Raw genomic sequence first — 12,205 nt, 5'->3', positions numbered from 1 at the left:
TATGGAAAACAGTACGATGCTCCTCAAGAAAATGTCCAAAAATTTTAAAAAATTACAAATAAAATTACCTTATGATCCAGCAATTCTGGGTATATATGCAAACAACTTGAAAGCAAGATATATACACAGATCCATGTTTATTGCAGTAACATTCATAATAGCCAAAAGATAGAAACAAAACAAATATCCACCAGTGGATGAACAAAATGTGGTCTACTCATACAATGGAATACTATTCAGCCTTTAAAAAGAAGGAAATTTTGTCACATACTACAACATGGATAAACCTTGACATTATGCTGAGTGAAATAAGTCAGTCACAAAAAGACAAATACTATTTAATTTCACTTATGTAAGGCATCTAAAGTAGTCAGATTTGTAGCAACAGGAAGTAGAATGGTGGTTGCCAGAGGCTGAGGCAGGGGACAATATATTGTTCTGAAAATACTTAATACTGAACTGTACACTTAAGAATTATTAAGATGCTAGATTTTGTTGTATTTTTACTATTAAAATTGTATAATAAAATAACATTGTGAGTTTAATAAACCAATTTTTAAATTTTTAAATATTTTTAAACTACTGTAATGTCCAGAAAATAATAAACTATTGAAAAAGCATTTAGGGTGACATCAGCAAACTGAAGGAGTAGGCAGATCCAAACTCTTATCCCCACACAGAAACACTGAAAAACAAACTGCAAAATCAAGTTTGTCAGAACTCTGGAAAACAAAGATTTACAGCAGCCAAGAACATGCTGAATTTTTTTTTAAGGTAACTTGAAAACTGTAGGAAATACTCGTGGCATCTTTACTGCTGTTGCCCACCCCCTCACCAGCATAGGGCAGTCGGGGGCCCCTAATATCAGGTTCTGAAGGGAGCAGGGAAGACTCTAGTCACAAGTTATTGTTTCTGTCTTGTAATCTGGCTAGAGGACACCTAAAGGACTTACCAAAGGTGTTCATCTCTGTTTTACCTAATTTGAAACTCAGGCTGGAAAGGCAGTGGGCTTTGATTGAAAATACTGCATGGAAAACTAACAGCCCACAAACACCAGGGCCAAAATATTACAGTCAAGATATATAATGGTCAAGATACCTACAACATGGGAGGAAAAACTGGGGGACATTCTTTGGGAAATAAAGACATTTAAAAATAAACTCATGTATATGGGATAATTTAGGTAATCTAGGTCATGTGCATGCCTAAGTAAGATAAATGTTTAAAAAAGTATTGAGATGACTGGATAAAGAAGATGTGGAATATTTATACAATGGAATACTACTCAGCCATAAAAACTGACAACATAACGCCATTTGCAGCAACATGGATGCTCCTAGAGAATGTCATTCTAAGTGAAGTAAGCCAGAAAGAGAAAGAAAAATACCATATGAGGTCGCTTATATGTGGAATCTAAAAACAAACAAACAAACAAAGCATAAATACAAAACAGAAACAGACTCATAGACATAGAATACAAACTTGTGGTTGCCAAGGGGGAGTGGGGTGGGAAGGGATAGACGGGATTTCAAAATTGTAGAATAGATAAACAAGATTATACTGTATAGCACAGGGGAATATACACAAGATCTTACGGTAGCTCACAGCGAAAAAAATGTGACAATGAATATATATGTTCATGTATAACTGAAAAATTGTGCTCTACACTGGAATTTGACACAACATTGTAAAATGATTATAAATGAATAAAAAATGTTAAAAAAGAAAAAGTATTAAGAAGACCCACACTTTTCACTTAGCAGAGCTGTAGATTCAGTGCAAGCATGGTATTGAAGGAGGGCCCCAACACAGAACTGAGCTGCAAAGATTGGAAGAATTATTTTATTTTCTATTTTTTAGCACTACAATATTTTATAACAATAGAAGGTAGCTGGAAATACTACATGCTAACAGACAACATGAAACATAACCTCTGGGGGAGGAGTCAGCAGGGAGTGTGGCGGAGGCCACCTGTTTAGACTAAGAGCCTGTCAATGGACTGCTGGATGGATTGGATCTGCTGCTTCAGTTCTGAGCCTTCTTTGATGGTGGCAGGACAGGTGATGACAGGCCTGGAGACCCCACAGGCCCGCCCCAGGGCCTGCCTGAGCGCAGAGACACGTAGGGCACGTTCTCATCCTCACACAGCAGGCAGGCAGGTGCAGGAGGATGTCCGGGGGGCTCATGTCCGCAGCCATCACGATGACCTCAGAGATGCCTCTGTTGAGAGTTTTGGTGGCGTCATTGGCTCCTTTACAAAGACCCTTGTGTCAGAGCAGGTAGAGAGCTAAATATGAGCAGAGAAAGGGAGACACAGAGCAAATGACAGGAATCGGGCAGAAAGGAGGGGCACAGGCCAAATGCAGGAAACCCTACATCATGTAAGCACCAGGGGTCCCTGGGCAGAGAAAGAAAAGCAGGAATCTTTGGGCTGATAAGGAGCCACACCTTTTGGCCTGGAGACCAACAAAGAAAGGTCAGAAAAGGCAGGAATTTCTAGTGTCCGAATGTAACCTTTTGCTCATTATGCCCTCATTTCAATAAAATTAGCCTTTCAGATTAGAAGTACCCAGCATGCACCGACGCCATGACACTTCCGATTCAGTCTAAACAAGGACAAAAATCCCACCTTCCCTCAGGAAGGTGGAGTTGGGATGAAAATCAGGGAATACGATCTCAAACCCTTCCCTCCCCAATGGAATATTCCACCCATTCGTTTTTACACCCTATGTAACTCACTTGCCAGAGAAACTCAGGGCAGCCGCTCCCCTGAGCCTGCCCGCTCTCCCCTTGAGAGTGTGCTGTCCCTCCTTTAGTAGATCCTCACTTTACTTTTCTTAACCTCTATGTCTTGTCTCTGAATTCTTTCTGGGACGGGACAAGAACCTGGAACACCAGTTGGATCCACTTGCAGTTACATGACTGCTGAACAAGGTCCAATGGCTTCTGGTGAGGTGGGCGCCTGCAAGAGGGGAGGTCTCCGGATTTACACCAGCCTCAGTCGTGGCCGCGGATCTGTGGTCTCGTCACCCCTCAAGGAGCACAGGCGACGTCAGAGCAGGAGCCATCGCCTCTCGGAAGAGATTATTTTTTTTAATTGCTTATTTTTAGTTTTTTTTTTTTTTTTAAGGTCCTGGCACTTAAAGAAATCTCTGCCAAAACATTAGGTTTGGGGGTTATTTTTGCTCATTTTATATTTAAACAAACACATTGCTCCCTTTGTGAATCTCCTCTTCTGGTCATCATTTCTACAAAGTCAGTTCATCTCAAGTGAAATTTTACATAGTTATATTTGGTCAGAAGAGTTTGTCTTCTTTTATTAAGTGACAGGTTTAACTGCATGCAATTTTTTTAGTTTAAAGAATACTTTTTAAACTTTTACTGTCATTTGAGATTTACAGAGAGCAAAAATAGTACATAGAGTTCCTTTATACCCTTCACCCAGCCTCCCCTAATATTAACTTCTCACATAAACACAGGACAATTCTCAAAACAAGGCATTAACAACGGGGGCAGCACTATGAACTAACTCATTCATTCACTCATTTACATCCGTTTGAACTAGGGGATATCTATTTTATTTATTATTTAGGTTTGTGATCTGAGAGCCAAAACCTCAACCCTGAAAATGGAGGGAAAGTCCTAATATTATCACTGTCTCACTACCTAAGTTAGGGTAACAAAAACCTACTTTAACCCAAAGGATGTAAGGAAGACACTGACTCATTGGGAACACGGGAAAACCAGCCTGGACAGGCGCAGGAACCCAAGGTGGTCCTGGAGCAAAGAAGCCCACAGACAATGGCCCTAGGCAGGACTGACCTTCTCAGCGGGCCTCTGCTGGTGGGGACAGCACCTGCTGTCTTCAGACTCCTGGTCACTCTGATCAGGATTCAAATCTGGAGAGTGTCTGCCCCTTCGCTGGGGGAGGCAGAGGGCTGATGACGTTCATACCAGGTGGTGTCCGTGGGGAAGAGAAGAAATAGTTGCTAAGTAGCCAGTGTCAGCTGAAAAAAGGGGCACAATCTAAAAGTTGAAAATTATGTTTTATTTGGCAGATATTTTGAGGATTTAAACCCAGAAGACAGCCTCTCAGATGGCTCTGAAGAACTGCTCTGAAGAGGTAAGGGAGGAACCAGGATGCACCAGGTGGTCAGAACATCAGAAGATGACTGTGCGAGAAAACCAGACACCTCAAGTTAGTGGATGGGAAGATGCAAGAGCCTGGGCTCACTGAAATCACTCCTTTGACCTGCACCTTAGCTATCTGGGGCCAGACTCCTGCTTTTGTCCATCCTCAATCCCCTCAGGGTGCACCGTTGTGGGTGACTGCAGGGGCTGATGGCTTGATGGCCACAACATCCTTTGTTCGCTGATGTGGCAGGTGACATTTTTCATCCACAGTGTCTCCCCTTGTTCATAAATTTGGCCAGTGTTTGGGAGACATTTCATGACCAATTTTGTCCCATGGCAGTAGGAAGGCTCGTCCCTAGATCAGGCGAAGATCCTGTTGATAGGCTGTTTAGTGACCTTTTCTGGATCAGACCCTGTGGGTAATCTCAAACTCCTGGCTCGCCTGTCTCATCAGTCACTTATGACCCAGGAAATATTTTCCCTTGTTGCTTCTTCCCATACCTAGAGTTGCACTGTTATTCTAGGTAGAGTTATATATATGATTAACTCTCTCAAGACATCCTTAATTTTGTTGGAGGACTGGATACACATTGGGAAATGCAAGAGAACAATCTTATAAAACAGACAGGATATAAGCAATACAACTAGCAACATAATAAAGTCATAATGCAGCAGAGAGCGACACCCACCATAAACAAATTGAAAACAAACAGAACAAATTAAAACAATGATTAGTATAACTAATTGTAATCTGGTCGCAATAAACTGTCAAGTCCACAGGGGAGCCAGCTGGAGAAGCCAAATCCTGGAAGGGTCAAATAGAAAGAAAAAGAGAAATGTTTCATCTTTGTTTAAAAAGGTATACTTAATCAACTTACTGTAGGTCACAGCATAAGAAGGTTTTTCTGGAAGACAAAGGTTAAAAGCTGGTATATTTCAGAAAAAGTTATAAAATTATAAATCATATTTCTCAGTTCATTAAGTCCCACATAATTAATTCCTGTTGATCTGGATGAAATTGTCAGGTTTTTTCCATGAGGGTTCTGTAATATCTTATCCAGTGTAAGTGGTATGATCTAAAAGCTATCAGAAACTCATATTTATCAAAAAGTCCTTTTTATGAATTTTCGTGAAGATCTTCATTTTATGAGAGCATCAGAGTAAAACAAGGTTTGCCTAAAAATCACAGAAGACTTAAAATCGCATGGTTAAAGATCCGATTACAACAAAATTGACAGGAAGTCTGGATATTTCTGTGACATACAACATTTTAAGATAATAATTAGAATGATGACTGATAACATTATTCCAGGACTTAGTACATTTTTGGGAATTCCATATAAACTTTGGAATATGTATATTAATGATATTTGTCCAGATAATCTAACTGAAGTTTATCTCCAATGCTTCTGAAGTAACTTAACATACCAAACAATCCTAATTAGTTCAGTATTCCTCTCCAAGATGTCTCAGGGTTCCTTTCAAGCATCCGGAGTTCGCTGGAGGTCAAAAGAAATTTAGTTAGAATTTGACATTTGGGAAGTTGGTCAAAATTTCAAAAAAGTTTCAAAACACTTGGTCAAATAGGATCAGAGGGTCACTGTGAAATAGTACTCATTCATTTAATCAAAGTGACAAAAACAGTTCAAAGAACAAATACAGATCATTTAAAGGAAAAGAAACTCATACAATCTATTCCCAAAAGCAATATTCCAAGAAAACTTTCCCTTAATAGAGAGAAACCAAATCTAGTCTTCCCTCAGCCCACTTTTAAAAACAAAACCCATGTATCTAATTAAATTTAATCTAACCCCGGCCTGACCGTGTATAAAACTCCTTTTCAGGGTCCCTTCCTACAAACCTTGCACAGCTTTCTGTATCCATGTTAGTCTGTCCCTTATTTTTCTTTCCAAAAACAACCAGCTCTAGGACAAAACCATTCCCTTCCCTTAACAAAATGTATTTCTGAGACAGAAAGGAAGAGGGCAGAGCAAAGCCATTAAAAGAATGACAGAGCAATTAACACCAAGGTGGAGGAAGATTCGACTGCCAGGAGGCCTTGAGGCCCAAGACGGCAGGAGATATGACTTCCATTGAACTTGAGCGTCATCACTGTAATACATTAACATGGTGAATGGCACCGTGACAGTTCCAAGGCTGGCCATGAAAGGTCAAAAAGTGGCTGGTGGCCCAGTTTCTGCAAATCCCAGCTGTTTCCCCAAAGCAGTTGGAATAACCCTCCCATTTGTTAGCATAGAAAGTCACCAAGTCCATAAAAACTAGCACCTCCCACACCTCGTGGTGCTCTCCTTTCCCTGTGAGACGGACCCCACCCTGTCGATGGAGTGTGGATCTCTCTGAATAAACCTACCTTTACTCAACTGTGGCTCACTCTTGAATTCTTTCCTGTGCAAATCCAAGGGCCCACAGTTGGCGGGGCACGTCCCAGGGACTCAACCAAGACATCCTCTCGCCCCACAACTTTTCCCTGTATCACTTCCATCCTTATATCTTCTTCTCTTGAAAATACACATCCTACTTTCCTTACATACTGAAATATTTCCCTTATTTTCATTAGTAGCGTTAATTTAATTTTTTAACCCTTAAAAACCTTAATCTATAGCAAAAACTGACAAGGAGCAAGTAATTGAAAACAGTCTGTCATACCAACATTTCCTGATGGGATATTCCATAACCTCTAGAAACACATAATATAATTTCTTTTTTCGATGTGGTACAGGCGTTTGTCTAGTAAACCCAAACATCTTTAGTTCCCCTCTCGTAGAGAGACAAAATTAGGTAAATTTAGACCTGTTTAGCAATTATTGTTCCAGTATTTTATCTTATTTGAAATGACCTGGATAGTCAATGAATTCCTATCACTTAATTTAACTTAACAAAACTCAAGTTACCAAAAATCTGGAGAAACTCTTTTAGACAGACATACCCAAGACATAATTATCCCTAAAGAGTTCACCTAAAAACTCTTATCTAATTTACCTTTGTTTTTAACTTACGAAAATATTACCATACCAAGTTAATATTTTGTTGTTGTTGACAAACTCTGTAACAGAAATAACAAGACCATACTGACCTTTAATAAACCCAGGTACAGTAAAAGTAAGACACGTCCATATTGATTAAACCAGTCAGCTTAAGATAGCTTTAATACCAGACGTTAATTTAAAATTGAATATAATTGTGTGAACTTGAAATTCCTTCTGGCCAGTTATTCTCATATTTAGAAATATTTAACTTGTAAGCACTTACTTTTAAGTCAGTTAAATAGAGCTCTTTTATAAATGTGATTTTGATAATATTTTCCAGAGGTAGAGACATCTCATATAATGTGCACTGAGACACACAAGCAGACAAAACTAGAGATCGCACTGCTTCATTTTAATACTTAGTTTGAATCAGGTATTACAATGCAGTCTTACTAGTTATTTGTAACAGTTGGAATAAGTTAGAATTTATTTGCTCAGATGACTAGGGCTTTGGTATTTGTGGAAAAGACTTCAAGATTTGTATTTGTTTTTGATAAACACTTTTAGGAGACTATGGATTCGATTTTGGCTGAGGGAGGCTTTCCAGCAGTTTGAGTTTAAAAAGGCCACTTTTCCCTTTGTTTCCTTTCGTTTCAGGTTCTGGCTGATTGAGCTAATTATGCTCAATCTCAGGCTATCTTGGGCTGTATGTACATTTCTGATTTGTACAGATTTGTCAGACAAAGACCATTGCTTTTAATTCCCCCAAAGAACTGGTCTGTCACCTCGATGACATTAAAAGATCAATTTGCCCAACTATATTTTCTTTAATTTGCTTTTCTGTATCAGTGAGAAAAGCTCCAACTAAACTATGTTCTAGAACTGTAGAGTTTAATTAATTATGTCTTCTGAAGCTGGCATAAGGCACTCAACAAAGGTCATCTTTCTGAGTGCACAAATTAAATTCAGAGCAACATCTCTACTATCATTTTTATCACTTCCCAGTGTTTTTGTTTTTGTGTGGGATCAGGTTGTTACGGAAATGACAGGCCAGTCAAGAAACAAGCACCTCTCGGAGGGTTGGAGTACTCAGATGTATTACGCCGGCGGGCTCAGGGGGGCTTCTGCTCCGAAGCTCTGAGCACCTCCAAGACGTGCGCATGAGGTTTTATAGGGTAAAGTACAAGCTTGGGGTGTTCGTCCAATAGGCATGGAACAGCTTTAGCAGCATTATCATCACAAAGGAGGAGGCAGGGAGTCAGCAAACCAACATTCCAAAGCCAGATATGTATCTTTGAAAACCCAGCTGGCTAGCCAAAAAACATGAACAGCAAACCAACACTAATTAACTTAGATTTACAAGTTAGTCCAGCAGAACTCAGATCAGTATTCCAATACTTAGATTTGTGAGTTATCTTGTCAGCCCAGCCGGGCCTCTACTTCACATTCCTAGACTTGTGAGTTATCTTGTTAGACCAGCCCAGCTTTTCCTTCACAAGGTAACCCTAATAGTTTCCTTTAGTGTGTTCAACATCTCATGGGGGGCAGATCTACATGGGGAAGGATTCCCCAGCGAAGCGTGTCTATCGCTAATTAAGCAAAAGAGATGTAACCATCTTATATAAAGCCTATGTTATACCTATTTTTATAAACTTTCATCTCAATTCTAAATCTTTTAGTTTCCATTAAGACCCAATCAACAAGCCTTGGTTTTACAAGGAGTCCTAGAGTTTTCCTTACTTTTCAATTTCTGACCATTTACTCTGTTTTGTTTAAAAGGTTCTGGAGTCCCCAGTGAGGGGTTAAGCTGAGGGACTCAGGACCTTTTGTCAATCTTTTCACTTGATTAATTGGCCTAACTGTTGCCCCAAGTAATTGTTGGTCAGCTATCTCAGTGTCATTTTCTTCCAGTCTTTTAAATAAATAAATATTTATTTATTTAAAACTGAAGCAAATAAAGCAGACTTGTTTGGGGCCCTTTAATGTTGGGGACCAATAGGGGGTCCATTTGGCTCATCCAACATTATGTAGTGCTGTATCCAACCTCTGATTTAATCCCATTAACTTGTTTTATTTATCCCACTTTTAAATATCCACCTAAAGATTTCTTTATCCATTTGGGACAAGTCCGTTTAAAATTTCCACCTGGTTGGGAAAAAGTCTCTAGACTTTCCCTTCAGCTTTTTTCTTTATTTTCCTGTTAATCAATCTAATTAACATTAACTATTTTAATGTTTTTACTAGCATCTGTAAGACCCATTGAGGTTTTTCCACAAATATGGCCTCCCAAACTGAGTTTTCTTGTTTGTTTTAAATGAAAGGAGTTCTTAGATTAAGCATTAGCTATATATATTTTTAAACCTTTTTTTTTTTGATAGACAAAAGTCTGCTCAGAATCCCAGTCTATTCAATTGGCTGCCAAATGTACACCATACGTGTACCTTTTGGATGGCAAAGACCAAGTTCTCAAAACACACACACACAAAACACCTAAGAAGATCAGGTAGTGCATTTACACCTCAAAGGCACAGGAAGAGAAATGCAAGTCTCCCCTAGAAGGGCTTTGGTTTCCTTAAGGTCAGGATTCTGAAAAGATATTTTATCAAGCCGGCTTTTTCTATCTTAACTGCGTATGCACTCACCCCATGGTAGTCATTTTCAGGGTAAAATTTTCTTTAATTCTCAAGTAAATACTTGTAAGTTTTGTAGGTGCATAAACCTGGCTGGGGAATTAGCTGGAGGCTGGCAATCTGTCATTCCTTTTTCTTTTGTTTTGGAAGCTTTGTTTCCCAATCTGAGGTCATTTTGTTGCGATCACTTTTGTTTCAACAAACTCTATTAAAGTAGCCAATTCAAGGAAAAATGACAGGTCAATCTTCCACTTAATTACCCAATCCAACCCTGCTCAGTGTCTTTCAACTGAGCAAAATCTTCCCAGTCTGAGCAAAAATCTTCCCCGTGTCTTTCACTGAGGATAACTCAGGTACCTCTTTTTAAAACTAAGTTTCGAGGATAACCTACTCCTCCAGAAAGGAGTTTATATAACACCACCAAATAAAATTTAGGATAATCAGCCAATAACAGGAGATGTGAGAACCTGGAGAAACTCACCCCAAATCATCTGGACCCTCTGAGGAGGCAGACAGGCCCAAGAGGCCTCTGTGGTATCCGGCTCCTGACCCTTGCAGAGTTCAGGCGAAGGAGAGAAGTCTGCTCTGGGCCCCTTTGTGGTCACCAAAATTGTCGACTGAAGGAAAAAATAAAAAAGCACAAGCTACAAGTTGAGAATTATATTTTATTTGGCAGATTTTCTGAGGATTAAGCCCAGAAGACAGCCTCTCAGATGGAGAAGCCAGGATGTATCAGGTACTCGGAACATCAAAAGTTTACTGTTAAAGAAACCAGACACCTCAAGTTAATGAATTTAGTGCTTTCCTATGTCTGGGAGGATGCGAGTCTGGGCTTCCCGAAAGCACTGCTTGGATCTGCACCTGAGCTCTCTAGGCCCGGGGTCCTGCTCTTCTCCATCTGGAGTTCTCTCAGGGTGCACAGCCGGGGATTTTGGGGATGGGACAGCTGCATGGACTGCCGGCTTGATGCCTGCAACATCCCTTGCTTACTGATATGGCAGGTGACATTCTTTCAACCATACCACAAACCACCAACCTTTCAGTCCCTTGGAAATCACCCCTTCTTCCCTTGTCCCCAAAAGCACAGGCTGAAACCATGTGCCCACCTCCCCCACCCACCAGCCAGACTGACAGCATTGCCAGTGGGTTGCTGCTCCACTCCAAAACATCCCTGTCTGCAGCCCACACAGCGCAAGTTCAGTGTCATCGCTGCCCGCACCCGCAATGTTTGAGGAAACCAAAAAATAACTCCTCAGGATACTATGTGGGGTAACAGAACGGGCAGTGACCCAGGGCCCCACGTCAGCATTCTGGTTTCCCTGGCCCGGGGGAAACTCTTCACCTGTCTAGACAGGGCTTCCCCTCTTCCTCTGTCAAGTGGGCCCAGTGGCCTTAATAATCTCCTAGGTCTCTTGAGAAGCCGGAAGTCTAATTAAAATGTCAAAATTCAAGTGCACTAGACAAAGACTCCTAATGAAGATCGTCTTTCGAGAAAAGTTGAAGAAATGGAGCCGTCTAAGAGTCTGTAAAACAGAAAGACGTATTTCATAAACTCATGGATTCTAAATGTTGGAGGAAGCCTTAGAGCTGTTTTTCCAAAACCCAAACCTGCATACGAATTACTTGGGGAGCCTGTGAAAATGCAGGTTGTGATTCAGTAGATCTGCGTGAGGCCTGCTTTCTCCAGGGACCACACTTTGTTCTATCCATGACTCTCACCTTGACAGCACATGACAACACTGGAGAAGCTTAAAAACCAAAAACAAAACAAAACAAAACCTACTTATGCCTGCGCTTTCTGCCCTCCCATCCCTCCAGTTCACCAATGAGATATTTTTATTTGGGAGGTTCCAAAACTCCCCTGCGATTCTAATCGGCAGCGAGTTGGAGCAGCACTGCCAGATCAGCGCTTCTCAACTTCAGTGCAGATCACCATCACCTGGAGAGCTTGTGAAACCACAGCTGGCAGGATCCCCCCTGCCCTCACCAAGATTCTGACTCAGCAAGTCTGGGGCGCGGCCCTAAATCTGCATTTCTAACAAGCTTCTAGGTGATGCTAATTCTGCTGGTCCGCGGCCTTGGAGGTCACCTAATTTCACAGCGATATTTCCCATGTAGGAAACCACGATAAAGTGACTCCCTCAGATCTCCTGATCCTGGTCCCAGGTTACTTCCTCCACCAATCCTTCCAGCTTTCCCTTCCCTTCCCGCATTCTTCCCCAAGTCCACTGCGGAGCCACTAAACGCCAGCACAAGCCTGTCCTCTGGGGCTGCGGAGAGGCCGGGTTCAGCGTGGTGAGAGGCCCCTGAGCTGCCCCGACACGGACAACGCTATGCCGAGCCCCGCGAGCCGGCCCCGCCGCTGCCCGAGACGCTGCCCGGGAAACTCGCACGCGCCCCTCGCCCTCCACGAGCTCTCCAAACGGTGGGCGGGAGGCGGCGCCGGCGTGCGCA

At 41.4% G+C, this 12,205-nt stretch overlaps 1 long non-coding RNA gene across 1 annotated transcript; it reads right to left on the bottom strand.

Moving 5' to 3' along the window:
* Positions 1–3,507: 3,507 nt before the first annotated feature.
* Positions 3,508–12,200, bottom strand: LOC123612092 (uncharacterized). The gene is made up of 4 exons (XR_006719264.2): positions 11,094–12,200; positions 10,233–10,368; positions 5,563–5,633; positions 3,508–4,939 (listed from the first exon to the last, which is right to left on the bottom strand). It is a non-coding gene; the product is annotated as an uncharacterized LOC123612092 (long non-coding RNA).
* Positions 12,201–12,205: the final 5 nt, after the last annotated feature.

Source organism: Camelus bactrianus, chromosome 31 (genome assembly GCF_048773025.1).
Source record: "Camelus bactrianus isolate YW-2024 breed Bactrian camel chromosome 31, ASM4877302v1, whole genome shotgun sequence".
NCBI lineage: Eukaryota > Metazoa > Chordata > Mammalia > Artiodactyla > Camelidae > Camelus > Camelus bactrianus.
The sequence above is the reverse complement of the archived record's forward strand: the minus strand, read 5'-3'. Positions and strand labels throughout refer to the sequence as shown.